The 27,162-nt window shown below is 46.0% G+C and overlaps 1 protein-coding gene across 3 annotated transcripts in view; it reads left to right on the top strand.

Moving 5' to 3' along the window:
• The first annotated feature begins 7,204 nt into the window (after positions 1–7,204).
• Positions 7,205–27,162, top strand: part of TEX2 (testis expressed 2) — a 118,542-nt gene continuing 98,584 nt past the window's right edge. For 2 of the 3 annotated variants that reach the window (XM_034942724.3, XM_034942723.3), the window contains exon 1: positions 7,205–7,341. The gene's annotated coding sequence lies outside the window, so the exon portion shown is untranslated. Of the gene's footprint in view, positions 7,342–7,382; positions 7,783–27,162 lie in introns of those variants that run through there. The other variant, XM_055102145.2, reaches the window with a different exon arrangement.

Genomic DNA, 27,162 nt, shown 5'->3' with positions numbered 1-27,162 from the left:
TTCAATAACTTCTCCAAGGTCACACAACTCAGAAACAGTAGAAGTGGACCCTGAACCCAGGTCTAAATCTGAGCCCAGGTTGAAAAGACCTCAAAGCCACTAGCCTAATGCTGCCTCCCTAAAAGAATACTGTAACATTAAAAGACATTTGATATCTTATATCCCTCCATCCTAACTTAAGATGTCTTTTTTGGCTCCAAATTTATCCCTCTTTTTGAAAATAGTCTGTACCACACACCTCTTAAACACCCTCTGAGATCCTTCCAGCCACTGCTGTGGCAGTGAGAACTGTGAATGTTCCCAGCAGCTCTGGCAGGTGTAAACTGACAGTATCTTGCCTCAGGCCTGCAGCTGCCATCTCTCAAACCCAGCCCAGGGCATCTCTTCTGACACTGCAGCTTAGAAAGCACTGGAACCCATTCAGTGCCAAGCCAGTGCATTCTGGAAGCTCGGCTCAGGCAGGTGTGCAGAGCCTTTTACCTATGGGGAAGGGGCCAGTGGGTAAGTGCCCTCCCCTTTACCCCAGGGGCGGGTCCTGAGACACTTCTTACAGTCCTCAGACAGTTCCCTCCAAATCAAGCAGCCAGGAATGTGGCCACCCCAGTGACACGCACTCAAGTGCTTCTGCCTCCCTCCCTGCGTCAGTTCCCGGAGCCTCAATTATGCTCCCTGGGCTCACACCCCCCAGTAGTGTATTCACACACAAGCTTTTGTCTCAAGCTCTGTTTTCTGGGCAACTCTCACAGATCCAAACATTTTCCTTGCCTAAACTCTCACCCAAATATCTTTGCTTCTAAATCAGAAAATGGGTGCTAAGTAACCATATGGAAATGATGAAAGCTAGCAATTCCAACATTTCCACTCACAATTCTGTTGAACAACCTGGGAGGGAGCCAGCATCTCCTGCTTATTCCTAGGTACTCTATATCTGGGTGTATAAATGACCTTTTCAAGGTTACGAACCAAAAAAACCCAACCTTCCCCTGTGTTTGGGTGGATGTATATGTCGTTAAATGGCCAGTTGAGCCCTTCCACTTCTGCTATTTAAGGGATGGTGTGTTCTGGTGGGGCTGAGAGGTGCCCCAGCTGCAGGGCTGGGGCTGTCATCCATTGGCTGTGCTGTTGACCTTCTGTCCCTGGAGTTAGAATCGTGTTCGGGGGTGATTCCAGGCAAGCTCAAGATTGGATTTCCCGTGCTGGAGTGGAGGCAGGAGGATGGTAGTCATGAGCAGGGGACCTTGTGGTTGGAAGGCAACAAAGATGGCAGGCAATGTCAAGGTCATCAAGAGAGCAAGGGAGTATCTGCTGAAAGGCATATTCCTTCTCTGTGCAGAGTGTTGGGAAGGCCCTGAGAGGCAAGGTGCAGAATCAGGGAAGAAAGGGAGGAAAATGTCAGTCTTTCTCCTTAGAAATTCCACCCTGCTGCTGCTCCACATCAGTTAGAAGCCACCATTCCCCAGCGGGCCTTGGAATGACAGAGCTTGAGCCATTTATATTTAATAACCTCAGGCCTCACATGCTAATTGGCAAAGTAAATAATAGGCATCACCACTGTCTGCTGCCCCATTATGGCAGGGAATTATTCTCGTGAGTGCATCCACCACTTGAGGCATCTCTAAAGCCCCTGATGATGTCCCTCAAGGAGCCCTTCCCACAAATGCTCGTATCTCGAAGGTGGTGGGAGTCCTGATTATAAACAGGTTTTCATTTTAGAAGGAAAACCAGTCACGAATGAGGCTCTCCCCCTGCCCCCGATCTTGGAGAGCCGTCCCAGTGCTGGTGCAGAGTTAAAAGAAAGTGTTGGAGGCTTGCCCAGTCCTCAGACTGATTATTTCCCATAAAGGATCCAGGGGAAGAGAAAACCCAGGAGTTGAGCATCTTTAGAAACTCCAGTTCTGTGGCTGCACCTGACCTTGTCATCACTCGGAATGGTTCACCACTGAACGAAGTCGGCTTCCTCTCACCTTTCCTGCCACCACATATTTCCTCCTGTCTATCCCCTCTCCCTTGGATTTCCTATCCCGCATGGAACCCATGACCTATCACTTCAACCACCCTGTTGTCAGTGTCCCCAACTGTTTAGTGTTTCTCCTGTCTGTCCATCCCTAACCCTGGATTCTCCATACCTGGCTTCTGTGGCCAAGCCCCAGAGAGCCATCCATCCAACTCCACAGACCTGGTGCCACCACAAACGCATGGGTCTCCCAGAATCCTCCCTCTCCATCGGGCAGTTCCCACTTTCATTCCTCTTGGTGGCTTTCCAAACCCTCATGGTTCCCCTCAAAGCCCTTCATCATCCCCTCCCCACCCACTCTCGAGAGATGACTTTGCTTCCTACCCTGGCCCAGGGCCACTCTCTTGTCCCCTTGGGTCTCCTTGGACCCTATCCCATCAGTCCTCCACTGCACAGTCTCTTCATTCTTCTTCTTCTTCTTTTTTTTTTTTTTTTTTTTTTTTGAGATGGAGTCTCACTCTGTTGCCCAGGCTGGAGTGCAGTGGTATGATCTCAGCTCACTGCAATCTCCATCTCCCGGGTTCAAGCGATTCTCCTGCTTCAGCCTCCCGAGTAGCTGGGATTACAGGCATGCACCAACACGTCTGGCTAATTTTTGTGTTTTTAGTAGAGACAGGGTTTTACCATGTCGGCCAGGCTGGTCTCGAACTCCTGACCTCAAGTGATCCACCCACCTCGGCCTCCCAAAGTGTTGGGGTTACAGGCGTGAGCCACTGCACCTGGCCGATTCTTCTTTTTTCTTAGCTCTTCTCCTCAGCCCAGCTCTAGGGAGCCTCTATATTTCCAGCCACATCTATGCTGCATGTGTCAATGACCCTAATCTTCTAATTTCGAAATCCCAGAGCATACTTTCAGGCCTCTTCTAATTTGACCCTTCTGCGGCATCTGTTGCTGTTGACTGCTCTCTCTTTCAATCTCTTCTCCCTTGGGTTTGGTGACTCTTACTTGGGTTTTTGTAAACTTTCTGGCTTCTCTTCATAATGAGCTTCATCTGGCCACCCCTAAAAACATTATTGGGTTTCCCAAGGGTTCTAAGTGCCTATTCTGTGTCCCCATGGCTCCTGGGCTTCCCTCTAAGGAAGCCTATAATGGTCTATCAACGTGTCAGTTTCTCTACTAGATCTAGCGTCTACAAGTGCCTTCATCTCTATCCCCAGTACTCAGCCCACCACCTGGTACTGAGTGCACAGTGATTGCTCATTAATGGTGTGGCTTGTGGCATGATGATCCCTAATCTTTGTTAGATATACAAGTGGATCAACTTTTTGGTTTTCTGTACTTCTTAACCATTTCTGTCTCCAAGAGTGCAATGTCAAAAACAGAATTAAAAATCTTAGGCTGGGCATAGTGGCTCATGCCTAATCCCAGCACTTTGGGATACCGAGGCAGGAGGATCATTTGAGCCCAGGGGTTCATGACCAGCCTGGGACAACACAGCAAGACCTCATCTCTACAAAAAGTAGAAAGAAATTAGCCAGGCGTGGTGGCGCATGCCTGTAGTCCCAGCTACTCAGGAGGCTGAGATGGGAGGATCACTGGAACCCAGGAGGTCAAGGCTGCAGTGAGCCATGAGTGTGCCAGTGCACTCTAGCCTGGGCGACGGAGAAAGACCCTGTTTCAAAACAAAAAATAAAATCTTAGAGCATTTTTTGGTTTGTTTAGAAATTGGTGAGAAAATAGGGATTATCTTGAAATGCAATAATTGGGAATCTTTCAAGTATATCAGAACCTATGTGGGCTTAACCTGATAGTTGAAACCTGGGTTTCAAGAGAGCCTGGCATGAGGGTTGAGGGGTTGGGGGTAGAGAAAGAGGGCAGAGTATTAGCTTGGGCTTGCATTTCTGTGACTTAAGATCCTACTCTAGGTGAAAAAATTTAGATCACTTGGTACATGCTATACATATAGAGTAGCTATCTGGGGGACAAAGTAAGGAATCTTGCTTGATATCTGAATTTAGCATCACAATCCCTAAGCTTTTTCGGAGGTCACTACAATGAGTCACAGATGCCAAGCTCTAAAATCACTCTTTTAAGCATGATTTGAGCCAGGCACAGTGGCTCACGCCTGTAATCTCAGCAGTTTGGGAGAGGTTGAGGCAGGAGGATCGCTTGCGCCCAGGAGTTTGAGACCAGCCCTGGCAACATGGCAAGACCCCATCTCAAAAAAGCCTGGTGGTTACGGTCATGAATGCTGGCTCTTCCTTCAACTAGCCCTGCTATCTTGGACACATCACTAATCTGTGAACTTCAGTTTCTGCATCCATAAAAAGGAGAAAATAATGGTCATATCTACCCTAAAGAGTTACTGTAAGGTTTCAGTGAACTACTATGTTCCAGGGACTTGGCACAGTACCTGGCACATAGTAACCTCTTAATAGGTAGGAAACAGGCCAGGTGCAGTGGCTCACACCTGTAATCCCAGGACTTTGGGAGGCCGAGGCTGAGGTGGGCAGATCACCTGAGCTCAAGAGTTCAAGACCAGCCTGGCCAACATGGTGAAACCTTGTATCTACTAAAAATAAAAATAAAAATAAAAAAAATTAGCTGGGTGTGGTGGCGCGTGCCTGTAGTCCCAGCTACTCAGGGAGGCTGAGGCAGGAGAATTGCTTGAAACCAGGAGTTTGAGACCAGCCTGGACAACATGGTCTCAAACTCTTGGGCTCTCCTCCTGAGCGGGGGTTGCAGTGAGTCAAGGTCACGCCACTGCACTCCCGCCTGGGCAACATGACAGAGGCTGACTCCATCTCAAAAAAAAAAAAAAAAGGTAGGAAACATTATTGTGTTATGATATGTTCATTTATTTTTCAATGCATCCAAATTCCTCACATTTCAAAAAGAAGGGATCCTTCTAAGTGTTCATGCTGGATCTTACTGGCTTCTAGTTTGAGATCTGGTTGGTAGTGTATTAATTAATTTAACGCTTACGTGGAGCTTGGTAGGGAAAGGAGGTTGGTGGGCACTCTGAGAGGCACATTGCCAGCTTCCAAGGACCTTTGCAAAGGGCAGCTCCAGGGCCCCTACCCTTTCTCTCTCTCTCTCCCTGAGGCAGGGGGCTGAAGATGTGGCCAAGGAGAGCTTCAGTCTGTGTCTCCATTGGTAACTGCCTTTGTTGCACATTTCCAGATAACCACAACTGGAAACCTCTCCTGTTGGGACATGAATTATTTTTCCTTTGGGAAGGGCAATAGAAGCAAGTGGTGATCCCAGGCAGTAATGCCTGCAGCCCAGAGACTGCATTCTCATGAGGCTGATCAATCCTTGTGCAGAGTTGTCCCTGGCAACACAACATCCATCAGAAATCACAGCACAAACAGGGTTATCGTATGGAGGCCATTCCAAGAGCCTGAGATCTGTGTGGGAGGCAGCTGACCTGCAAGATCTAGTGGGCGAGGGCTGACCTCCAAGTCTGAGGACAATGACTTCTGGGTCAGGCAGGTGTCTGGGATACTAGGAAGGGGAGAGGAATGTTGCCAGGAGGGTAGGCAGGGCTTGCTGGCATTGGAATGAGGCACCAGAGTAGCAGGGCATTCTTCTGGGATCATGACTGGGCCTGGTGGTGAGCCGGAGTGTGTCTGCCATTAAGACATTTATGCACTGTCTCACGGGTCAGAGAACTAGCCTGGCTTCCCTCTGCTTGAGGCATCAAATCTTCTTCCTGCTTGAGGATTTCAAACTTTCAGCTGTTGTTTCATCTGGGTCCAGTGCCCTTCTACACTCAGTTCTTGGCATGACTTATTCTGTTATGAGTGTCTTAGTAGGTGACCTCCTCCCTTACTAGCAAGTCTCCCAACCATATTACTAATTCTGAGGATGAAAGGAGTTTGGCTTTCATTTTGCCAGTTGAATTTGAATTTCATGACTATGATAGACTCAAAATATGCACCTGAGTGTGGTCCTTGTACCACTTGCATTAGAATCACCTGGAGGGAGGGGTGTCGAAGGCCATCCCAGACTTACTGAATTACAGGTTCTGGGGTGGGACTTAGAGATCTTCATGTTAAAACCCTCCAGGATGATCTGACGTTGAAGATCTGACGTTTGGGACCCACTAATGCAGGAGACACACTGACACATCTGTTTGTTGCCTTGGTCCTTTCTTGTGGTGGGTGGGAAGTGCAGAGGGGCAAGGACTACAGGGGAAGGGGGAACTCTCCCTATGTGCCAGTGCTTCTGCCAGCCAACCCAGGTTCGCAGAAGATAAATGCACAATGGGCATTGCTATCCCAGGAAGCTCATTCTAAGTGAGAAATTACCTCGAGAAGTCACTTTACCTCTCTGAGCCTCAGATATTGCCTCTCTAAAAATGAGTAGTTAATACTATATAAGTTCTAAGCTCTAAGAACTCGTGGCCAGGCGCGGTGGCTCACGCCTGTAATCCCAGTACTTTGGGAGGCTGGGTCCGGCGGATCACGAGGTCAAGAGACCGAGACCATCCTGGCCAACATGGTGAAACCCCGTCTCTACTAAAAATACAAAAATTAGCTGGGCGTGGTGGCACGCGCCTGTAATCCCAGCTACTCGGGAGGCTGAGGCAGGAGAATCGCTTTAACCCAGGAGGCGGAGGTTGCAGTGAGCCCAGATGACGGCACTGCACTCCAGCCTGGCGACAGAGCGAGACTCCGTCTCAAACAAAAAAACTAGTAACAGAGTTAGTTCAGGATAGGATGTGGTAGTGTGGTAGTCAGGTGGGGGAAGTACATAATGGGGGAAACTGGGAATTTGCCTTTTTAAATCAACGTCTGCAGTTGGATGGGGATAGATATGTCTGATGGCCCTCTAAAATGCAAATCGAGTGAATTTGCCCAGGGGGATACCCCTGGTTCTCCGCGCCTCAGTCACCCCACCTCAACCCCCAGCCCTCGTCTCAAGGGCACTTGTTGCTGCTAGACTGCAGGAAGAGGAAATTAAGAAGTGCAAAGAGCTGGGGACAGTGTGCAGCCCCGTTGGGAGAGTGAAGCTTTTGTCCCCCTCACCTGGGGCTCTTCCAGGTAACCCTCCCCACCACTCCTCTCCCTAGCTCCAAGGGCGGTGGCCCCTTTAACAGACCTGACAAATCGCTCCCCCATTTCCGCGGCCTCACCTCGGCGCGCGGTAGAACTGGATTGGTTGGGCCTGGCGTGCCGTTTGCTCCGCCCCCGCGCCCTCTGGTTGGCGGCGGCGGCCGCGGGCGCGGGGCGGGTCCGCCGGCGGGGCGGGGCGGCGTGTGCCCGGGGGCGGGCGGGCGGCAGGGCGGCAGGACCGCGGCCGGTGCCCCAGCCGAAGCCGGAGTCGCGCGGCCGGGAGCACGGGCGCCGGCATAGTACAATGAGGCAGCCAGCGGATCTTGGGTGAGCAGTCTCGGGGCCAGGCGGGGGCGGTGGAGGGAGCGCCCCGCGGATAAGGCCCGGGCTGGGCGCGGATCGACCCCGCGGGCTTCAGAGTACCGGTCGGGTCCGGCGGCCCTTGGCGTGGCGGGGCTCGGCCCCCCACCCCGCTGTCATGGTTCGGGTATTGAAGGGGACGCCCACCCGCGACGCCCCCGGGCAATCCCTTCCTTCGGGGCCCCGCCGGATGGCTCGGGCTCGACTCCGGCGGGAGGAGCTGCCGGCCCGGTCCCCTCAGCCTGCGGTCCCCGGCCCCGGGCAGGGAGGCACCGTCACGCGCAAACTAGAGGAAAACGGCTTGCAATTTTATGAATGGGGCCCCGGGTTCCTGCCGCCCCCCTCACCGGCGAGGCGAAATGCTTGAAAGTCGAGAACCGCAGTTACTTTTACTCGAATCTGTCAGAGGTTGTATGCGCCCCGGTGGTTTTTCTCCAACTCCTGGAGAACGCGGGTGGCGGTGGGGTGGTTTGTGTGCTTTAGCAGGGAGGCGGCGGCGTGCCGAAATCCGGGGGATCGGAAGGTTAACAAGTGACATTGGGCTGAGGCCTAGCGCCAGGTGCCTTGCGGGGAGGCGGTGTGGCCGTGGACGCCGTCGCTGCTGGCTGCTGAGCACGGAAACCATACGGTGGGACCGGAGAAGGCGGGGAACGGCTGGCCACATTGCACCACACGCTGCCTAGAGCGTACGGCTGCCATGGGAGTTGGTGCAGGGGAGTCTTCCCCTTTTGAAAACGATTTTTGGAAAACTTAGCCCCTCAGTGGGTTGATAGTTACTTAAACCATCGGTTGTTATGGTTACTGGGCGTCAGATGTAAGGGCAAAGTCTGTTTCCACCCTCGCTCTTTCTCCAGAGCTATGAAGTACTTTGTCACTGTGTTTTACAGACACTGCCCAGGGAGGACATCCTTTTTTAGAGTTGAGGGAAAATTGTGGGCTCCTTGAGGGCAGGGCTCGTGCCACATTCACGTTTGAAGTGCCAGCGTCTTCACACCATCACCGCTCTGCACATGCATTAAAAGGAATGAGCCTTTTACATGTTTTGAGGATTCTCAGAGGATTCAGAGGAGTCATTTCAGGAGCCAGGTGTAAGCTGGAGGGGAAACAACGAGTGACTTTTATATGGAAAACAATAAGGAAAAATGGAGGGCAGGTTATCCTTGAACTCTGGAGTATGGGGAGTTGAGGAGTCTAGGTTTGTGAGTTTTAGAGCTGGGTCACACAGAGACGCTTGTCTCATATTGGAAGAATTAAGCTGCCATTTCTGTTAGCTCTTACCTAGCCCATAAACAATATTCTTTCAGATTCTCCCCAAAAATGGTAGTTGGTCTAAAGTTATGGTAAACAAGCCCCCTGAGGTGATGTGGATAGAGTGGGATTTTGCCATATCATTTCTTTCTTTTTTTTCTGGGCCCCTTTGGGAGTGTGAAGGCTTGGAGGGAGAGGATGTGGAGGGCTCTGGGTGAACTGAACTTGCTTGCATGTTTATCTCCAGTAAAAGGCACTGTGCCTGAGAGGAAGGAGATTAACAAATTGATTCAGATCAGAAGATGGTGGTAATTGAGTCTACTGACAAGCAACCGAGGGGCTGGGACAGACGAGGAGGGAGGAAAAATTCAGGAGTTTGGTTTGGGCTGATTGTTGGAGGTTTGAAGAGCAAGTTATGTCATCGTGAGAGAAGATTAGACACAGCATATACCAAACATAATGTTCATTATTAGAGGTTATGTTAGAATGCTTCTGGAGAAGAAGCAGGAAAGATTAGGCTTTTCGATAGAATAAATACGTAGCATGTTTTGGACAATAAGCAGTTGCCTGGAGTTAAAAAAGAAATTATTTATTAAAATAATAATAATTTTGCTGTATGCCAGAAACTGCTAGACATTATAGAAATGATGGAGGGTTTTTTTGTTTTTAAAGGATGAAGAGTTTGTTTCTATATGCCATATTAGTTGCCTTTCCTTCAAGTCAAATGCTTCTGTTTTCTGGAAGGTTTTCTGAATCCCTTGAGGAAAGAGAGGGGAGAACTGCACAGTTTATTACTTAATATGAGAACAGAGCAATGGGGAAATTCTCCTCACTGTAGATTACTTTCAGTATCAAAGTGAATCTTCAAAGACCAGTTTTCTGTGTCAGGTTCAATATAAAATTATATTAATCCTCACGTCTGTTGACTGGTATCTTTTGATGGAAAGCGCGTGTTCTTTCTTTTTTTCCATTTGTCAATTCATTCATTCAGAGTTAGGAAGTTCATTAAACACACACTGTCTCTTGTCCTCTAGGTGTTTCTAGTTCATTTTCTTTGCCTGAATATCCCTCAGGGTCTGCTTTCTTCTGTCTGATCCTTATCTCCTGAAGGTCTCCTTGGGAATTGCTGAGGTCACAGGGAATGCTTATTCTTTGATTCTGTCCCAAGGCAGAAGACTAGTATAGAAAAGAGAGCAGTGTTGAGTTCCAACTCAGCCAGGTACTGTTTTCTGCCCCTTATGTATATATCCTCTCCAGTCCTAGAGCAGCCCTCTAAGGGAGGTGTGATAGCCTCATTTTACAGAAGAGGAAACCGAGGCTCAGAGCAAAGTAGTAACTTGCCCAAGGTGACAAGCTGGTTAGATGGTGGAGCAAGAATGTCAGTCTAGGACATTGATTCAAAAAACGTGCTTTTTTGGGCCAGGCACAGTGGCTCACATCTTGTAATCCCAGTACCTTGGGAGGCCAAGGCAAGAGGATTACTTGAGGCCAAGGGTTTGAGACCATCCTGGATAACAGAGTAAGACCCCGTGTCCAAGCAAACAAAACACACTTTTTCCATTGTACCACGTTGTTTTTCCCTGGAGAGAAATGGCAGTTTATTAGAGATGTCTCTTGCAGTGTCCTCTTGAGTGGACATGTTCAGAGTGGTCAGGTTCAGAGATGTTCAGAGAATTGCTGCACTAATGACCTCCTGTGCTCCTGCTGGAGCCAGAGTTAGCCGATGTCTGTCTCTCTGCCAAGTGCAGTTTTGAGTAATTCACGAGGCTGTTGGGAAATCTTTTACTGCCATGAAAAGGTGACTGGACTGACTGGGTCTGTATCCTTGTGCTCTGCTTACCAGCTCTGTGACCTTAAGGGTAAATTACTTCTCTTTCTGTGTACCTCAGTTTCTTTGTAAAGTGGGAAAATATTCCCATTTCAACAATGCTAAGACAGTGTAATTTATGTAATGTTAACATTCCTGGGGGAAAAAAGCATCTTGTAATGTATGGGGTCTTAGACTTGTAGTCAGCAGTGGCTTCCTTTTTTGGCACATAAAATAACAGTGTGTCTTATAGTCAATGGTCTTAGATGAACTAGGGTAGTATATTATTTATAGGTAGTTGTAAGAATTAAATGAGATCACTTATGTCCCTGGTTCTAGTGAGCACCCAATAACAGGTCATGCTGTCCACTGATAGGATGAATGGTTAACTGGGAAAAGCTGGGAAGCATCTCGTAAGATTTGCCACTCAACGCCCAGGCAATAATCCATGATTTGTGGCTGGAGGAACATTTTCCAATTTGCCTAGAGCACTATCCTTTGGCTGACTCTTGTCCCTGTGAGAAACATTAACTTCAGGAGCTAACGAGCCATGGACAGACAGCTCCCTTTGTCTTCCTATTCATTAAGGTCTTTGTCAACTTTAAATCCCAAGTTTAAAGTAAATATTGTAATAAGAAGACTGGAAGCCCATGCTGTTGTGAATATTCTTACATGTGAGTTTTAAAGCAACTCATAGGTTATACAAGATTTTGTGTTGCTCCTTTCCAAACTCTTTATAATGCTTAATTACACTGCGTGAAATGTCCATGAAGCACCATTAATGAGAGGGATGCTAGGAGGTCATGAAAGTTCAGAAGCCCTTGACTGGCATTGGTGGGGTGGAGAGAACACTAGACTTGGAGTCAGGAGGCTACAGTCCTGACAGTTTCACCTGTCATCCCTGCTTCACCATTAGAAACATATTTCCCAATGGCTGCGTGGATCACCCAAAATTGCACTGGGCAGCAAGGCAGGATACCAGCTGCGCGTCACTTCACTAATTTGGACTTTTAAAAGTCTCTCTTCCAGGACAGGGCGCGGTGGCTCATGCCTGTAATCCCAGCACTTTGGGAGGCGGATCACCTGAGGTCAGGAGTTCAAGACCAGCCTGACCAACATGGTGAAAACCTGGCTCTATTAAAAATACAAAAATTAGCCAGGCATGGTGGCACATGCCTGTAGTCCCAGCTACTTGGGACTGAATCAGGAGAATCGCTTGAACCTGGGAGGTAGAGGTTGCAGTGAGCCGAGATCGCACCACTGCACTCCAGCCTGGGTGACAGAGTGAGACTCTGTTTAAAAAAAAAAGTCTCTCTTCCAAAATGAAGAGTTGATTTCTTAGTGCCATCCCCTACTGCCAGCAGTCTCATAGATTACATGAGTTTATGATTCTAAGAATCTGAGAAATTAAACGATTGAAAGAAAATGATTGTATTCAGGACTTTTGAAGTCTCAGGTGTTTGTGATAGTGCTTTGAAAAACAAAACAATACGCAGGTGATAACAATGTGAGTAACTATCATTTACGGGGAATCGTGTGCCAGGCACTGTTCCTACCTTTAAACTTTATACCACCCTATGAATAGTAGATACTATTATCAATCTTATTTTAAGATGAGAAAACTGAGGCTCAGAAAGGTTAAATAACTTTCCAAGATTACACAGCAAGGTCAAGGACTGATAGCTGGGCCTAGAATACTGGCTTATATTGCTCCCCAGTGGATGCCTGAAACCATGGATAGTGCTGAACCGTATATACACCACGTTTTTTTCCTATGCATGTATACCTATAATAAAGTTTAATTTATAAATTAGACACAGTAAGAGATTAACAATATAACTAATAAAATAGAACAGTTGGGCCAGGTGCGGTGGCTCACACCTGTAATCCCAGCATTTTGGGAGGCTGAGGTGGGCAGATTGCCTGAGCTCAGGAGTTCCAGACCAGCCTGGGCAACACGGTGAAACCCCATCTCTACCAAAATACAAAAAATTAGCCAGGTGTGGTGGTGTGCACCTGTAGTTCCAGCTACTCAGGAGGCTGAGGCAGGAGAATCGCTTGAGCCCAGGAGGTGGAGGTTGCAGTGAGCCAAGATTGCACCATTGCATTCCAGCCTGGGCGACAGAGCGAGACTCCATCTCAAAAAAAAAAAAAAAAAAGAACGGTTATAACAACCACATATTGTTCACAATTTTCGGAGATAGAAGATTCGTTCTTAACATAGATCTTAGCAACCTCAGTACAAGATTTTTTCCTTTCCTAAGTTGTGAAGTTTGACTTTTTCACTTAAAGGAAGCACTTTACAGCTTCACTTTGGCGTATCCAAATTGCCAGCGTCATTAATCTTGTGCGTTGGGGCTATTATTAAGTAAAATAAGGGTTACTTGAACACAAGAACTGTAATATGGTGACAGTTGATCTGATAACTGAGACAGCTAAAGGTGACTAATGAGTAGGTCGCGCCTACGGCGTGGATCCGCTGGACAAAGGGAGGATTCACATCCTGGGCAGGATGGGATTGGACAGTGAGAAATTTCATCACACTACCCAGAATGGCGTGCAGTTTAAAACTTGCGAATTGTCTATTTCTGCGGTTTTCCATTTGATATTTTCAGAACTTGGTTGGCTATGGGTGACGGAAACTGCAGATAAGTGGGGACTACTTGTATTGGGAGAACTTCGTTAAACTTAAAGAATTAACTCTTATTGCAGAAGACTCAAGTCCTTGAAAGGAAAGGCTTTTCTTTGGTGAACAAAAGCCATGTGCCAGGTCACTGTGAGCATAAATGGGACTATTGAGAGAAGAATCTAACCTTTCTGTGTGGAAGCTGGGAGAATGGGAAATGTGGGTGGGCTTTGAAACAACCAGGTAACCTTTGTCTGCTGGATTTGCCTGGAATATTGGTTCTAAGGGCTTTTCCCTAAGAAGATTATTGCAACAAACACATTAAGTGCCTCCCCAGCTTATTCTAACAGTTGAAAGCAGCACTGGGCAAGAGGAGCTGGCTTCAGTCATAAGCTTATTTAGGATCTGAGATTAAAACCTACCCGTTGGATTGCTCCTGCAAATAACCTTTCAGAATCCCAATATGCATTTTATAAGTTTCATTTCTCTTGCTGTTCAAAGCTGACATAAGCTGGCTTGTTTTCTTATTCAATTTTCAGTCCTTTCTTGGACCTCATGCTGTCTTTTGGGCTGTATTCTTATAGATGGTTATATTTATTATTTTAGGCTCGAAATAGAGAATTTAAAAATCTTTTTACTGAAAGGATTGACTGAACAGTGATCGTCATTCAGCAAGTATTTGAGCATCTACCATGGCCAAGCATTGTGCTTGGCATTGGAAATCTGATGGGGAGCAAAACAGATGTGGTTCCTTCCTGCACAAAGCACATTATCTAGTCTAGACAACAAACAAGTCAATAGACATATGCATCATATATACTGGATTGTAATATGTGTAAAATCTCCTTCCTCTGAAGGAAAAGAACAGGGCACCAAGAAAGAAAGAAAAGGAAGAAACCAGCAACTGGGGGTCTTGGGCAGAGCATTTCAAGAGAGAGAGCAACGTGGATGTCTGGCTGCTGTGCAGAGGGACAGAGAGGGGAATATGGGAAGGGCAGGCTCAGAAGGTGCCAGTCTGCAGAGGACATGTCACAAGGCAGCATAGTGTAGCAGGGAGAGCAGAAGCTTGGGAGCCAGACACTGCTCAAGGGGCCTCGGGAAGTTTCTTAACCTCTTTTGCCTCACTTTCCCACCTCCAAGATGCTATGAGGGTTGAATGAGCCTTGAGAGCCATGCCTGGCATGTACAGAAAGGACTGTGGGTAGGGTTTGCTGACTCTCAGGGCTGTGGGGAACTTGATTTCGAGTGGATGAGCTTCTCTTCCTAGTCAGCATTTCCCATGATTCCATGTGTAGCGTAACCATAGGGCAGAAGGTAAAACTAAGACAGCTGAGTAGGTGTATCCATGGAGGCATTCTAAGGTAGATTATGTTGGACTTTCTGTGGTGTGCTAAGCATTCAGCACCCGTACCTGGGAGACTTGGCCCTACCTGTAGGCATCTCTGCAGTGGGTGCAGTCCTGAGTGTGGAGCAAGGTGGACCGGAAGCAGCTGTTCCTCTGCTCTTGCCTGCAGTTGTTTGCTTTAGTGTTTGGATGCGGGCAGATCTTTCACCTTTTTTCCTGATAAGAGGAGACAGAGACTACTGGCCTTACAGCCAGGTGGTCAAACATGACAACTCGGAGTTGCTGTGTGCAAAACCTGCCTGAACCCCATCTCCAGCGAGATTTGATGATGTTTCCCCATTCAAAGGAACAACCACGCCTCAGGACCATACAAGGAGAGGACTTCATGAAACAGGTCACTGGCTTGGGATAGTCAATAAAGTGCTATGAACCCAGCCATATTAAAGTTATAATTATCTTGTAAAGTATGTGTGAGGCCTCATCAAATTTGTATATAATTGACTAAGTTTTTCAAAATATCTTTTGCTCTGGACTTTTAAAAAACATACACAAAAGTGAAGAATAATATAATGGATATCAGGCATCTATTACTCAATTTTGATAATTATCAACTTTTGCTAATCTTGTTCCAAGATAGTTCCACAATGAAGCATTGTTGGTGGATTTTCTGTCACAGTATAAATGTGTCTTTGGACTATAAAATCACTTGGTAGATATTCTAGAGAAAAAAATGCCTGCACACTGCATAATTATAGGGCTGGTGTTAGGTAGTTGAAATTCAGAATCTGAAATGAACATTTAGTGGAAACCTCTTGTAGACTTGTCTATGAGAAGTAGGCATATAAAATTAAGAGTGCTTCCAAGATGACCAGTTAGTCTATGTATTTACTAAGTAGCAACTGTACTGGGCAGTGTGCAAGGTACATTTTTTTTTTTTTTAAAGGCCAGGTGCTGTGGCTTATGCCTGCAATCCCAGCACTTTGGGAGACCGAAGTGGAGGATCACTTGAGGCCAAGAGTTTGAGACCAGCCTAGGCAACATAGTGAGACCCTGCCTCTACAAAAAAAAAAAAAAAAGCCAGACGCAGTGACACACACCTGTAGTCCTAGCTACTTGGCAGGCTGAGCTGGGAGGAGGATTGCTTGAGCCCAGGAATTCAAGGCTGCTGTGAGCCATGATGGCACCACTGCACCACAGCCTTGGTGACAGAATAAGACCCTGTATCTAAAAATCAAACAAACAAAAAAGGACAGTGTTTGTCCACAGTGGCTCATAAAATTATGAGCCCATGATGAAGTCACAGCTTATTTTCAAACATTCTTAGCAAATGAATTTTACACAAAGCCCAAACTGTGAAACTGATTAAGAAGCAGTATTTTAGTGGCATATGTTACTTTAAGTTCAATTTATAGTATTCACTTGTAGCATGAAACAGGACACAAGTTAATATGTCGAAAGTTTCTATATGTTGAATTTCATTTTTATTTTTTAAAGGGGAAATTCACATCAAACATGCAAACAACCCTGTAGCAGTGCCTCTGTGCATCATGGTACAACAGACCATTAAACATTTGAAAGGTGGTTAGTGCAACTGAGAATTGGAAGCTTTAATTTTAATTAAGCTGAAACCGAAGCTTTAATTTTAATTTAAATAGTTCCATGTGCCCATATTGGACAGTATAGCTCCAGGGTTTATTAAACCACCATTCCTGGTGATAGGATAGAACCCAGCACAAACTAATCTGGGCAACAAATCAAAGGGCACAAGTCGCATGTAGGTTCCAAACTCAGTACATTTTAGAGAAAAGGAGTTTGATTATGTAGTAGAAGGAAGAACTGCCTGGTGGGACTCATGATCTTCCTTTAAGAGCAAGGCTCAAAGACCTGGGGAGTTTTGATTTGATGCTATGTTGTCTCCTGGGGCTCAGAATATTATGAAATGAGGAGTGAATCTCTGAGTGAAAAGAACTCAAGCTGCTTGTTGCATTGCGGAATGTCTCTAAGAGGTAGAGAGGCATCTGTTAAGTGGCTTGTATGAAGGTTTCAGAAGGTACGATGAGCCCCAGCTTTGGGAGTTGTGTTTGCTGCCAGGAGGGTTTAGAGGCTGCCTCTAGGCAACACCCAGGGGCTCAAAGAAGACAGACGCAGAGAGCATGAGCTGCTGGTCACCTCTCTATCCCCAGAGCATCGTAGATGCTTGATAAATGTGTTAAAAATGGATGACAGTTTCAGGAATAGATTTAGGAGTAAATAAGAGATGGGCTTGAAATTTTTCTAGAAATTCTGAAAAATAGGTGCCGAGGGAAGTGCAGTGCCAGTGAGCTGCAGAGTTTGTTCAGCCTGTGCTTTCTGCCAGAGGTAATTGACATTTCTCCTCACTATGAATGCAAGCTCGACCTCCCTCCTTTCGCCCTTATCTAGTCCTGCACCAAATACTGCTGATTTTTATCTTATAAACGACTCTTGGATGGTTCTTTTCTCTGAAGCTTCTCTGCCACTGTTCTAGTTTGGTGCAAACAACCATCTTTTTGCTTGGAATACTCCAGCAGCCTCTCACTGACCTGCCCTCATCTACCTCTACTCCTTTCTAATCTCTTCACCACCCAGCAGTCTGAGTGGTCTTTAAAAAATTCCTATCATAGCCGGGCATGGTGGCTCACACCTGTAATCTCAACACTTGGGGAGGCTGAGGTGGGAGGATTGCCTGAGCCCAGGAGTTCGACACCAGCCTGGGCAACATAGTGAGACCCTGTCTACAAAAAAAAAAAGAAAGAAAGAAAGAAAGAAAGAAAGAAAAATTAAAATTAGCTGGGTTTGGTGGCCTGTGCCTGTGGTCCCAATTACTCGGGAGACTGAGGTGGGAGGATTGTTTGAACCTAGGAGGTTGAGGCTGCAGTGATCTGTGATCACACCACTGCATCCAGCCTGGGTGACAGAGACCCTGTCTCAAATAAATAATAAATAATTCTAACATCATCATGTCACATCCTTGCTCAAACTCTCTGAATGTTTCTTTGTTGCCTGTGGGATAAAATCTACATTCCGAACATGTTTAGGTGCTGTGTGATCTAGCCCCTCCTGCCTTCTCCAGCCTGGGCCTCTGTGTCTCTCCTGGTTTATTGTATTCCAGGCACACTGGCCACCTTTCTCTTCCCAGTTGGAAGGGAGCTAGACTTTTTAGGAGCTGAACCCTCTGCAGGAAACAGCTCTACTCTCTACCTCACCCCCACCCCCATTTTCTCTTGTCCTTTGTAGCACTCATCACAGTTTGTTACTATATATTCTGTTGTAGATACCTGCTTTTCCTCTTCTTCCAAGAAGGCAGGGACCTTGTTTATTTTGCTCTGCGTTATATACCCAGTACCTAGCTTCGTATCTGACCCATTAGACATGCTGCTTAAATATTCTCGGGGTGAATGAATGAAAGAATGCAAGCCACATTACAAAACAAGGGAAACTCAACTTGAGGACTTCTCTTTAAAACTTGGTTATATGGCTGAGCACAGTGGGTCATGCCTGTAATCCCAGCACTTTGGGAGGCTAGGGTAGGAGGATTGCTTGAGCCCAGGATTCAAGACCAGCCTGGGCAACATAGGGAGACCTCCCCATCTTTAAATTCTTTACAAAAAATTTAAAAATTAGGCATGGTGGTGTGCACCTGTAGTCCTACTCAGGGTGCTGAGGTGGGAGGATTGCTTGAGCCTGGGAGGTCCAGGCTGCAGTGAGCCATCATTGTGCCACTGCACTCCAGCCTGGGTGACACCTCAAAAACAGACAAAAACAACTTGGATTTATTGGAGAGGTTAAGTAGTTTTTAGAGAATAACCCAGGAAGGGAAATGGGGGGAAAGAGTTCACAGGGGTCTATCATGAAAACTGTACAGAGGGTTTGGAGCATCCTACAAAAACATGTTCTGAGAAAGCATGTTCCATGCCCTTGTCCCAGACTTGAAAGGCATTTGCCCATCATGTTGCAAGGATGGGATTTGAGGCTGATCCTCTTGTCTGGATGGGTTTTCTGCACCCAGCCTCAGGAGGCACTGACATGAGGCTCCATTTTGAGACCTTAAGGTTGGAGTATTCCATATACAGCCCACAGCCAGGGGTGCAGTAGTCTTCCTCTCTTCCTAGAGGGTAGGCATTCTGCCCTGCTCATATTTGCACCTTTCTCCTCCCTCTGACCTCCCTCACTGCCATCAGCAAACTAGAATACTTTGCCTGTGGGGGGTGTTTGCCAAGTGTTTCTGAGTAGACCCTGGTACTACCTGGTGGACACTAAAGAGGGCTCTAGGCAGTAATAAGAGGGAATTCTGGTTGTACCTTGTGCAGGGGAGGCTTCCTGCTGTTGCTGGATTCCCTGTTGGAAAGAAGCTGGGCAGTTGTGTTTAGAACTGACCCTGCAGATGGGGAGGCTTCCGCCTTCTCTCTCTTCCTGAGGGCTACTTCCAGATGAGTGGGGGAGCCTGCCAGTGCTCATCAGGTCCACCTGACATGTCATAAGGAAAAAGGAGAAACCTGGGTCTTCCCCGGGAACTTTGAAGTTATGAATAGGAAATCGAAGGACTTGATGCCGAGATAATGTTCTTTTGGAAGGAAGGGACTGGTTCCCCAGATCAGCACCTCCGGTAACCAGAGAGAAGATGTTTTGTGAAGACTAGAGTGATGCGTTTTCTGGGAGACTGCAAGTTAAGAAGGCTTTAAGCTTTATATTAATTAGAAATTTGTATTAATGTATAGTAATTAGAGAAAAGGCTACAGGAAAATCACAGAATCGGATAATGAGGAGACCTGTGTGACTTAGTAGCATTCTAGGTACCAAAGTGGTGCCTCGGAACTCTCTAGTGGAAACCAGCACCAAAGCTGATTGGGAACACCATTAAGGGAGGGGCTCTGGTATCTGTAAGCTCATGCCTGAGCGTGAACAGCTCATGCCCCATGTGCTGGAAACCTTAACAGCACAGGCAGGCAAATACCATCTGGTGGTTGTTAGGATTGGAGTTAGAGCAAAGTACTATGGGGTGCACCTAGCCCCAAAGGAAAATCCTGTAAGTAATTTACTCTGTGTGCCCTGATCATGGAAACCTGGTGGAAAGCATTTCCTTTTATGATGGAAAGGGGAAATCTGGGCCTGGTGGCTCACACCTGTAATCCAGCACTTTGGGAGGCTGAGGCAGGTGGATCCCTTGAGTTCAGGAGTTCAAGACCAGCCTGGGCAACATGGTGAAACCCTGTCTCTACAAAATAAAAAACAAAAACAAAAATTAGCTGGGCATGGTGACATGCACCTGTGGTCTCTGCTACTTAGGAGGCTGAGGTGGGGGGATTGCTTGAGCTTGGGAGGCAGAGGTTACAGTGAGCCAAGATGGTGCCACTGCACTCTAGCCCAGGCAACAGAGCGAGACCCTGTCAAAAATAAAAAAAATAAAAAAGTGAGAGGGGAGCAAGTTATGTTGTTGTAGGATGCTGCCTGCCAGACCGAGACAACAGTGTTATTTTCCATAGACAGATTTTAAAGTAGGCCTCCGGCAGGTGTAGTAGACCATGCAGATGTTTGTATAAGGTGAAGTCTATTACAAGTGGACCATGCAGTAAACTCTAACCCTACCTTGCTGATAATTTTACATCTGAGAGCAGGTAGAGGGAAGTGTGTGTGTTGGACTTAATGATGACAAATGAGGAAAAGCCATCCAGAGGGCAAGGGAGCTTGTGACTGAGGCTGGGAAGTAAGCACAGAGCTCTTGTTCAGGCAGGCAGGCTGGCACCTGCTCACTAAAGTTGCTCACTAACGGCTGAGCATTTCCTACCTTCTATTATTGTTTCCTTTGATAAAAATGATGGAAATGCTCCCACTTAACCTGGAGCAGGAGCCATCTTGGTATCCTCAGTGCCTGGATGTGTGTTAGAAGTGACTGCTTGACGGTTAGTCCCTGACAGTGGCTGATCTGATGTGGCCATCCCAGTTTCCTATCCACCTCACCTACAGTTAGGAGCAGAAACTGCTGTAGGAAGCCTAGCAGGAGCTGCCCTCAGGAATTGAGCCTCTTTGCCTGGCTAAGTTCAGGGGCAAGATCGAAATGGAAAATAAGTCAGTAGCTGAAAACCCGTGGGAAAGGAATTGCTTTTGTTTTAATTTCCCAGGGTAGGCTAATGTCTGTGGGGATACGGTGAGTGGTATTCGATCCTGATGGGGTAGGTTAATAGTGAAGCAGGAACATTAATTTTTTTTTAAGGCTAAAACTCCCAGCAGAAATGGCTATTGATCATGCTCTGAGCCAGAAACCAAACTCATTTGGTCAGCCTAGCTTTTGTCTTAAGGCTGACTGTGATCATTGTTCAGAGGAGGCCTAATAGCCTGAAGTGAATTTTATTTCAGGAGGTACTAAAATCTTAGGGAAGAGAAAAAACACATCTTGAGTTTAGTTTTTCAGTTAGATGATAGAGTTGTTTTGGCAGCAAGTGTAGCAAGTGCAGGGCCCAGAATTTTCTGGGGTGGATGGTTAAGAGATCCTTCCAGAAGTCTGTATGATTTTTTAATGCCAAAGTGTTAATCTCAAAAAATACAATTAAAAACAAATTTAATATATATATATATGTTGACCCACAGCTCCAAAGAAGCCTTCCAGAAATTGCAAATTTCACTATTTCTAAAACTTAGCTTTCTTATGGTCTGTAAGCATTTTAGCCATTTTGTGGGATCTGTCACAGAACTGAACCATTAGCCTCCGTTTTCCCTCTCAGAACTGCCTTCCAGCTCCTCCTGAGCTCCTTCCCACAGTGCTCCAGTGGAGTGTCCTAGCCTCTCACCCTACACACTGCTAAGTAAGCACAAAGCAGGCTGTATTGTCGATTGGTTAACGTTGAGTGAGATGGGTGCTTTATTCAAGCTAAGGAAAAAAGGAATTTTTTTGAACGATGTTTTTCTGTTTTAGGAGCTCATTTATACAAGTGCTTAAGTCAGTATTTAAAGTTGGAATGAGAGGTTTTGGTTTCCTGTTCTTACAGCAGTAAACAGTAGGTAAGGGGGCAGGTACCTGGGGTCAGCCCTTTATGTTTTTTCCTTTTTTTTTTTTTTCTTTGAGACAAAGTCTTGTTCTGTTGCCCAGTCTCAAGTGCAGTGGCGTAATCTCGGCTCACTGCAACCTCCGCCTCCTGGGTTCAAGTGATCCTCCTTCCTCAGCCTCCTAAGTAGCTGGGATTACAGGCATGCACCACCAGGCCTGGTAAATTTTTGTATTTTTAGTAGAGATGGGGTTTCACCATGTTGGCCAGGCTCATCTTGAACTCCTGACCTCCAGCAATCCACCCTCCTTGGCCTCCTAAAGTGCTGGGATTACAGGGGTGAGCCCTGCCTGGCCAGCCCTTTAGTTCTTATTTCTGTCTGTCAATGTGGGTACACAGGGACATCTTTTCAAGTGTGATGCTACTGCTAAGGGAGGGAGGGTCCCTGACAGACAAGCAGGAATCCTACCATCTGGCATGGGAACCCTCGTCTAATCACTGGGATGATTTCAAGCCAAATTCTTTGAGGCCTGATAAAAGGCTTATAAAATAGGCTATACCTGCATTTATTTAATATGGACTGGTTATCCAGTGATCCCTTCAGCATTCAGCAGATGACACTGCTTAGAAAACAGTGGCTATGCTTGGGGACTGTCACTGGGCAGGTCCAGACACTGGTGAGAGTCAGCCTCCTGTGAATCTTTAAAATGAGGTCCTTACCCATCTTGTGTTTCCTTTTAGGGAAGGTCTTTGAAGAATCTTAAAGCAAGTATTTTAACTCTTTAAGTAGCATTAAGCATGGAAAATTCTTATAAAATAGATTCTTTTCTCCCAAATTAATAGCTTATAAATTAGTGTACCAATTTTTCTTTTCTGTCTTTCTCTCTTGTTCTTTGATTATTTCTTATTCTTTCTCTCACTAACATAAAGCACTTAGGTATGTTTTGCAGTTATAGTTTGTTTTTCAATAGATTGGTTATTTATTGTCTAGAAAGTAACCAGCCGTTTTCCCACTACAGTCTTGGTTCCAGGAGTAAAATTGCTGGCAAAGCTTTGCGAGGCACCAGAAGGCTGTCTTCTTCCTGGAGTGAGATTTCACATGCTGTCTCTGTCTTGCCCAAATGCCCTAGGACCATGCACTCACCATCCAAAGGAATGTGGATTAAAACCCTACTCCTCCTATTCAAAAGAGTGTAATGAATTCTGTACATCTGGGTTTTTTAATCTTGGGGAGGGGGAAGAGAAATATCTGTGTCTCCTTGAAAATCAAGTGCAAAATCTTGAGGATATTTGTGTATGTATATTTGTGTGGTGGGGAGAGATCTTTGATGTTCATCAGGCTTTCAAAAAGCCCTCAACTGAGAAAGGTTAAAGAGGAACTTCAGGTCTAAATCTCTCATACCTCTCATCTAAAAAGCTCTAAAGCCAGCTTTTTAGAATGGAGAGACCAATTCACGGTAGAAGAACCTGGAGCACAGACAACACCGGTGAGCGAACTGCAGGCTCCCCGCGCAGGGGATCCGTGCGCAAGCCTGGCCGCCTCCTCACTGCTCAAACCAGATCATCTCTGGAGCCCTGACATTCTCTTTCCTCACTGCTAGCCCCACTCCCCTCAAATCCTAGAAGACCTTTGAGGGAGAGAATTGGAGATACACGTCATCCTAGCCAGGTGTCCTGTGCCAGGATATTTTCTCCTTCAGTTTTCTTAGTCAATTTGTTTTGACCGGGACCCTACTGAGTTTTCACAGGGCATCTTTTTATTTTTCTTGGGTTTGCCTCTTTTATTCCTCTTCTTCCTCCTCTGCCTTCTTCTTTCTTTCTTTTCTTTTCTTTTTCTTTTTTTTTTTTTTGAGACAGAGTCTCGCTCTGTCACCCAGGCTAGAGTACAATGGCCCGATCTCGGCTCACTGCAACCTCCACCTCCTGGGTTTAAGCGATTATCCTGCCTCAGCCTCCCAAGTAGCTGGCACCTGCCACCACGCCCAGCTAATTTTTGTAATTTTAGTAGAGATGGGGTTTCACCATGTTGGTCAGGCTGATCACGAACTCCTGACCTCAGGTGATCTGCCCACCTCAGCCTCCCAAAGTGCTGGGATTACAGAATTACAGGCATGAGCCACCACACCCAGCTGCCGCCTTCTTTATTTTTCTGTATTCTGAATAATCTGTTCCCCGTCATTGGCTTTTCTGTTAGGTCTGGTGATTCTTATCTGCAGCAAGAAAAGGGGGTCCCTGACGTAGACACAGCACCAGGAGGCTGGTCCTCCCAGCTCTGTGACTCTGGAAGGTGGATCCTGCCCTTCCCTGGAAGGCCTTAGGGCCTCAGCTTACCCCTTTTAGCCCAGAAGTCCAGCCTTCTCCTCGTGCAGCCTCCAGCTGGTCTAGAACACACATCTGCTATTGCCTGTTACTGACTCCTTCCTTTCCTCATGAACATCATGTGTGTCCTGTGATGGTGGGCTCTGCTCATGAAAGTATGATTGTTTTATATACCTTTTTTTAAAGACAGAAGTTGCTGCTTTCAGAAAGACCATTCTTCTAGGGAGCGGCCCAATATTTAAGACAATGCTGGTAGGCTGGACGTGGTGGCTCACGCCTGTAATCCCAGCACTTTGGGAGGCCAAGGTGGGCAGATCACGAGGTCATGAGTTTGATACCAGACTGGCCAATATGGTGAAACCCCGTCTCTACTAAAAAATGCAAAAATTAGCCAGCCGTGGTGGCGCACACCTGTAATAACAGCTACCCAGGAGGCTGAGGCAGGAGAATTGCTGGAACCTGGGAGGCAGAGGTTGCAGTGAGCTGAGATCATGCCATTGCACTCCAGCCTGGGTGACAGAGCGAGACTCTGTCAAAAAAAGGACAACACTGGTGACAAATATGCATGATTGCAGCAGATCCCTGTTAGCAGAAATTTAAATTAGAGTCAAGAATGGTCATCTTCTGCCTTTGGCCATTTAAGCTTCTTCCTCTCTGAATTTCAGCCTCTAGTGCTCAGGAGGAGGTCAGGGATCTGGCCCTTAAAGGGTGTTGGAGGAAGGTCTCCTTTCCATATTGCTTCTGAGGACTTCTTAGACCATTGGCAGCACATGTCCCCACATGAAGGTGGGCGTATGATCTGGGAGACTCTGCTTAAGAAACCGGATCTCTTTATTGATAGAGCCATCTCATGAGCAAGTAATGCAAGCTGTTGGTAATTACAGAAAACCTACTGTGGAATTTCATCTAAAATTAATGAAGAGTCAGCACTGTGGATTTTAAATACAGAGGCAGTTATGGCTTTAGCTCTCAGCTGTCTGCGGGCTTTCCTTTGCTCTCTGTTGTGCCTGGGGGCTCCCTTCCCTCTCGTCCAGTTGGTTCGTATCCCTATGACACAGACCCATTTTAATGGAACACCACCAAAATATGCAGTATATTCCAAAGTCAAAGGTTTAGGATCAGAAAAGTGAAAAAGGTTCATCGTATTAAAAAGAAAACAAACGTGGAGAACAAAAACTGGGCAGTGAAATCTAGCTAGATGACCATAATATGTCTGCTTTTCTTGACTTTATTATTATTACTTTTTAAGGGCATTGTTCAATCCTCGATTTTGTATCTATGGCAGCAGGTGAAGGTCTCTAGATGAGCATTCACATACACGATGACAAATGGTTAAGGAATTTTGAGGCTAAAATCTTTACTGCTTAGATGTCATGTACTTTATAGGCATAGTATTTCTAGATTTAATAGGAAGGATCTCTGCTCTATATGTGCTTTTATGTGACTTGCAAAGGAACTATTCCATTTAAATAGATTTCAATTAGGATAATGGGTTTGAGACATTTCACAATGGTACATTTTCTAGACTCTTAAGATAGAATTGTCAAATTATAGCAAATAGAGTTAGAAATTATTTTGCAATTTTCTCAGCAGATTGTAATTTCTCCTTCCATACATGTAGTCATTGTAAAAATAATAGTGTAAGGGTACCTTTTATAAAACTGATTATTTTCCAAATAGACTGGTACCTTTTGGTTTAGGAAAAAAACGATGGAAGAAGATTGTAGTTCAGGAGAGCAAGCAGAAAGCAGTCATTTTTCAGCCTTTCATTTTATTGTACCTTTGGTCACATTTTTGAAGAAAGGCCCAAAATTGCCATATGTATGAAAGAATATTGGTAATGGGGTAGAGTTGGAATGAAAGTGAGATTTTCAGAGTAACAAGGTCACTTTCTTCTGTGGCTTGTAGAAACAGATATGTCATCACAACAGGTCCAGCAGCCAGGGTTGGGGGGAGTAGAGAGTTCATGTAATTTGTATCATGCTTAAATTTCCATATTTGAAAAAGCAACTAGAGAACAGGATTTTGTCAAAACAAAGAGAAAAAAATAATTTTTTTAAACAGGAGGGGGAAATGTACGTGTTATTCTTACAGGATGTTGAAAAATGTTTAAATAGCTGCGATACAGTTTGTTGAGGGGACAGGGGACAGTGGGAACAGTGACTAAAGGGTTACATTTTGATGTAGAAATGCCTAGTTGAAGAAAAAAGCTTGCCTGGGAGGAAAGTTTCTGTGGAGATGTACCCTGCATTTGGAGTGATGTACTGAAGCATCAAAGACTCAGCATTAATTTTGATCTTTCTTGGGAAGCTGGAGAAAATAATGCATTTCTGAGAAAAAATAGTAACTTATGAAATGTCAAAGCCTGCTCTGGACAATGTCAACATCCATGAGTGCGAGGCAAATTCAAGAATCCAAACCCTAAGTGAAGACCTTCCTGACCTGCTGTCTAGATGTCAGGGGCTGTTTGAGCGGTGAGGTCCAGCGGGTTGTTAGGCATTCCAAAGATACGAGAGGCCCACACCCACATCAGGATTGTGTGTTAGTTCTCAGGCTTCCTAGGATTTTTCTTGGGAAAAGGTTTTTGACCCCAAGTGGCTCCCAGCTTGACAGAAATCTTTAGAGGCAGCTCAGAAAAATTTTGGTTTCCCAAAATAATCCAAAGGCTAAAGTTCTGCCACCCTTTAAAAGAGTAGTGTTTTGGCTGGGCGCGGTGGTTCACACTTGTAATCCCAGCACTTTGGGAAACCGAGGCGGGCGGATCACGAGGTCAGGAGTTCGAGACCAACCTGGCCAACATAGTGAAACCCCGTCTCTACTGAAAATACAAAAATTAGCCAAGCATGGTGGTGCATGCCTGTAGTCCCAGCTACTTGGGAGGCTGAGGCAGGAGAATCTCTTGAACCCGGGAGGTGGAGGTTGTGGTGAGCCGAGATCCCACCACTGCACTCCAGCCTGGGCAGCAGAGTGAGACTCCATCTCAAAAAAAAAAAAAAAAGTGGTGTTTTAACTTCTTTTGGGACATAGTCACCATTTAGGACTCTGAACACTATGAACTCTCTCCGCAGAAATCCACACATGTACACACAGACCAAAACTTGCATGCATGTGTGTGTTAAGAACCCTTCATTTAAAATAAGATGCAAAGTTTTGAAGAGAAAGTTTGCTGCTGTTACAGACACCATTTTCCCTTGAGTGTTAAAGCGTTCAGCTGGGAATGTCCCTTGTAGGTTGTTCCTCAGTAAGATTAGCAGAGCTGGAACCTGCCAGCCAGGCCTCATTTTGAGACTTGTACAGCCTGACAGTAGTGCTTCCAAAAGATGCACCTCCCCACTCACATCAGGAGCTGAGGCCCAGTGTTTCCCCCAAGGGTCTTTTTGAAGAAGACATTTTTGTCTAATAACAGTTTTATTATTTTTATTATTGAAAAAGCTGTACCAACTCT

The sequence above is a fragment of the Pan paniscus genome, chromosome 19, assembly GCF_029289425.2.
Source record: "Pan paniscus chromosome 19, NHGRI_mPanPan1-v2.0_pri, whole genome shotgun sequence".
NCBI lineage: Eukaryota > Metazoa > Chordata > Mammalia > Primates > Hominidae > Pan > Pan paniscus.
The sequence above is the reverse complement of the archived record's forward strand: the minus strand, read 5'-3'. Positions and strand labels throughout refer to the sequence as shown.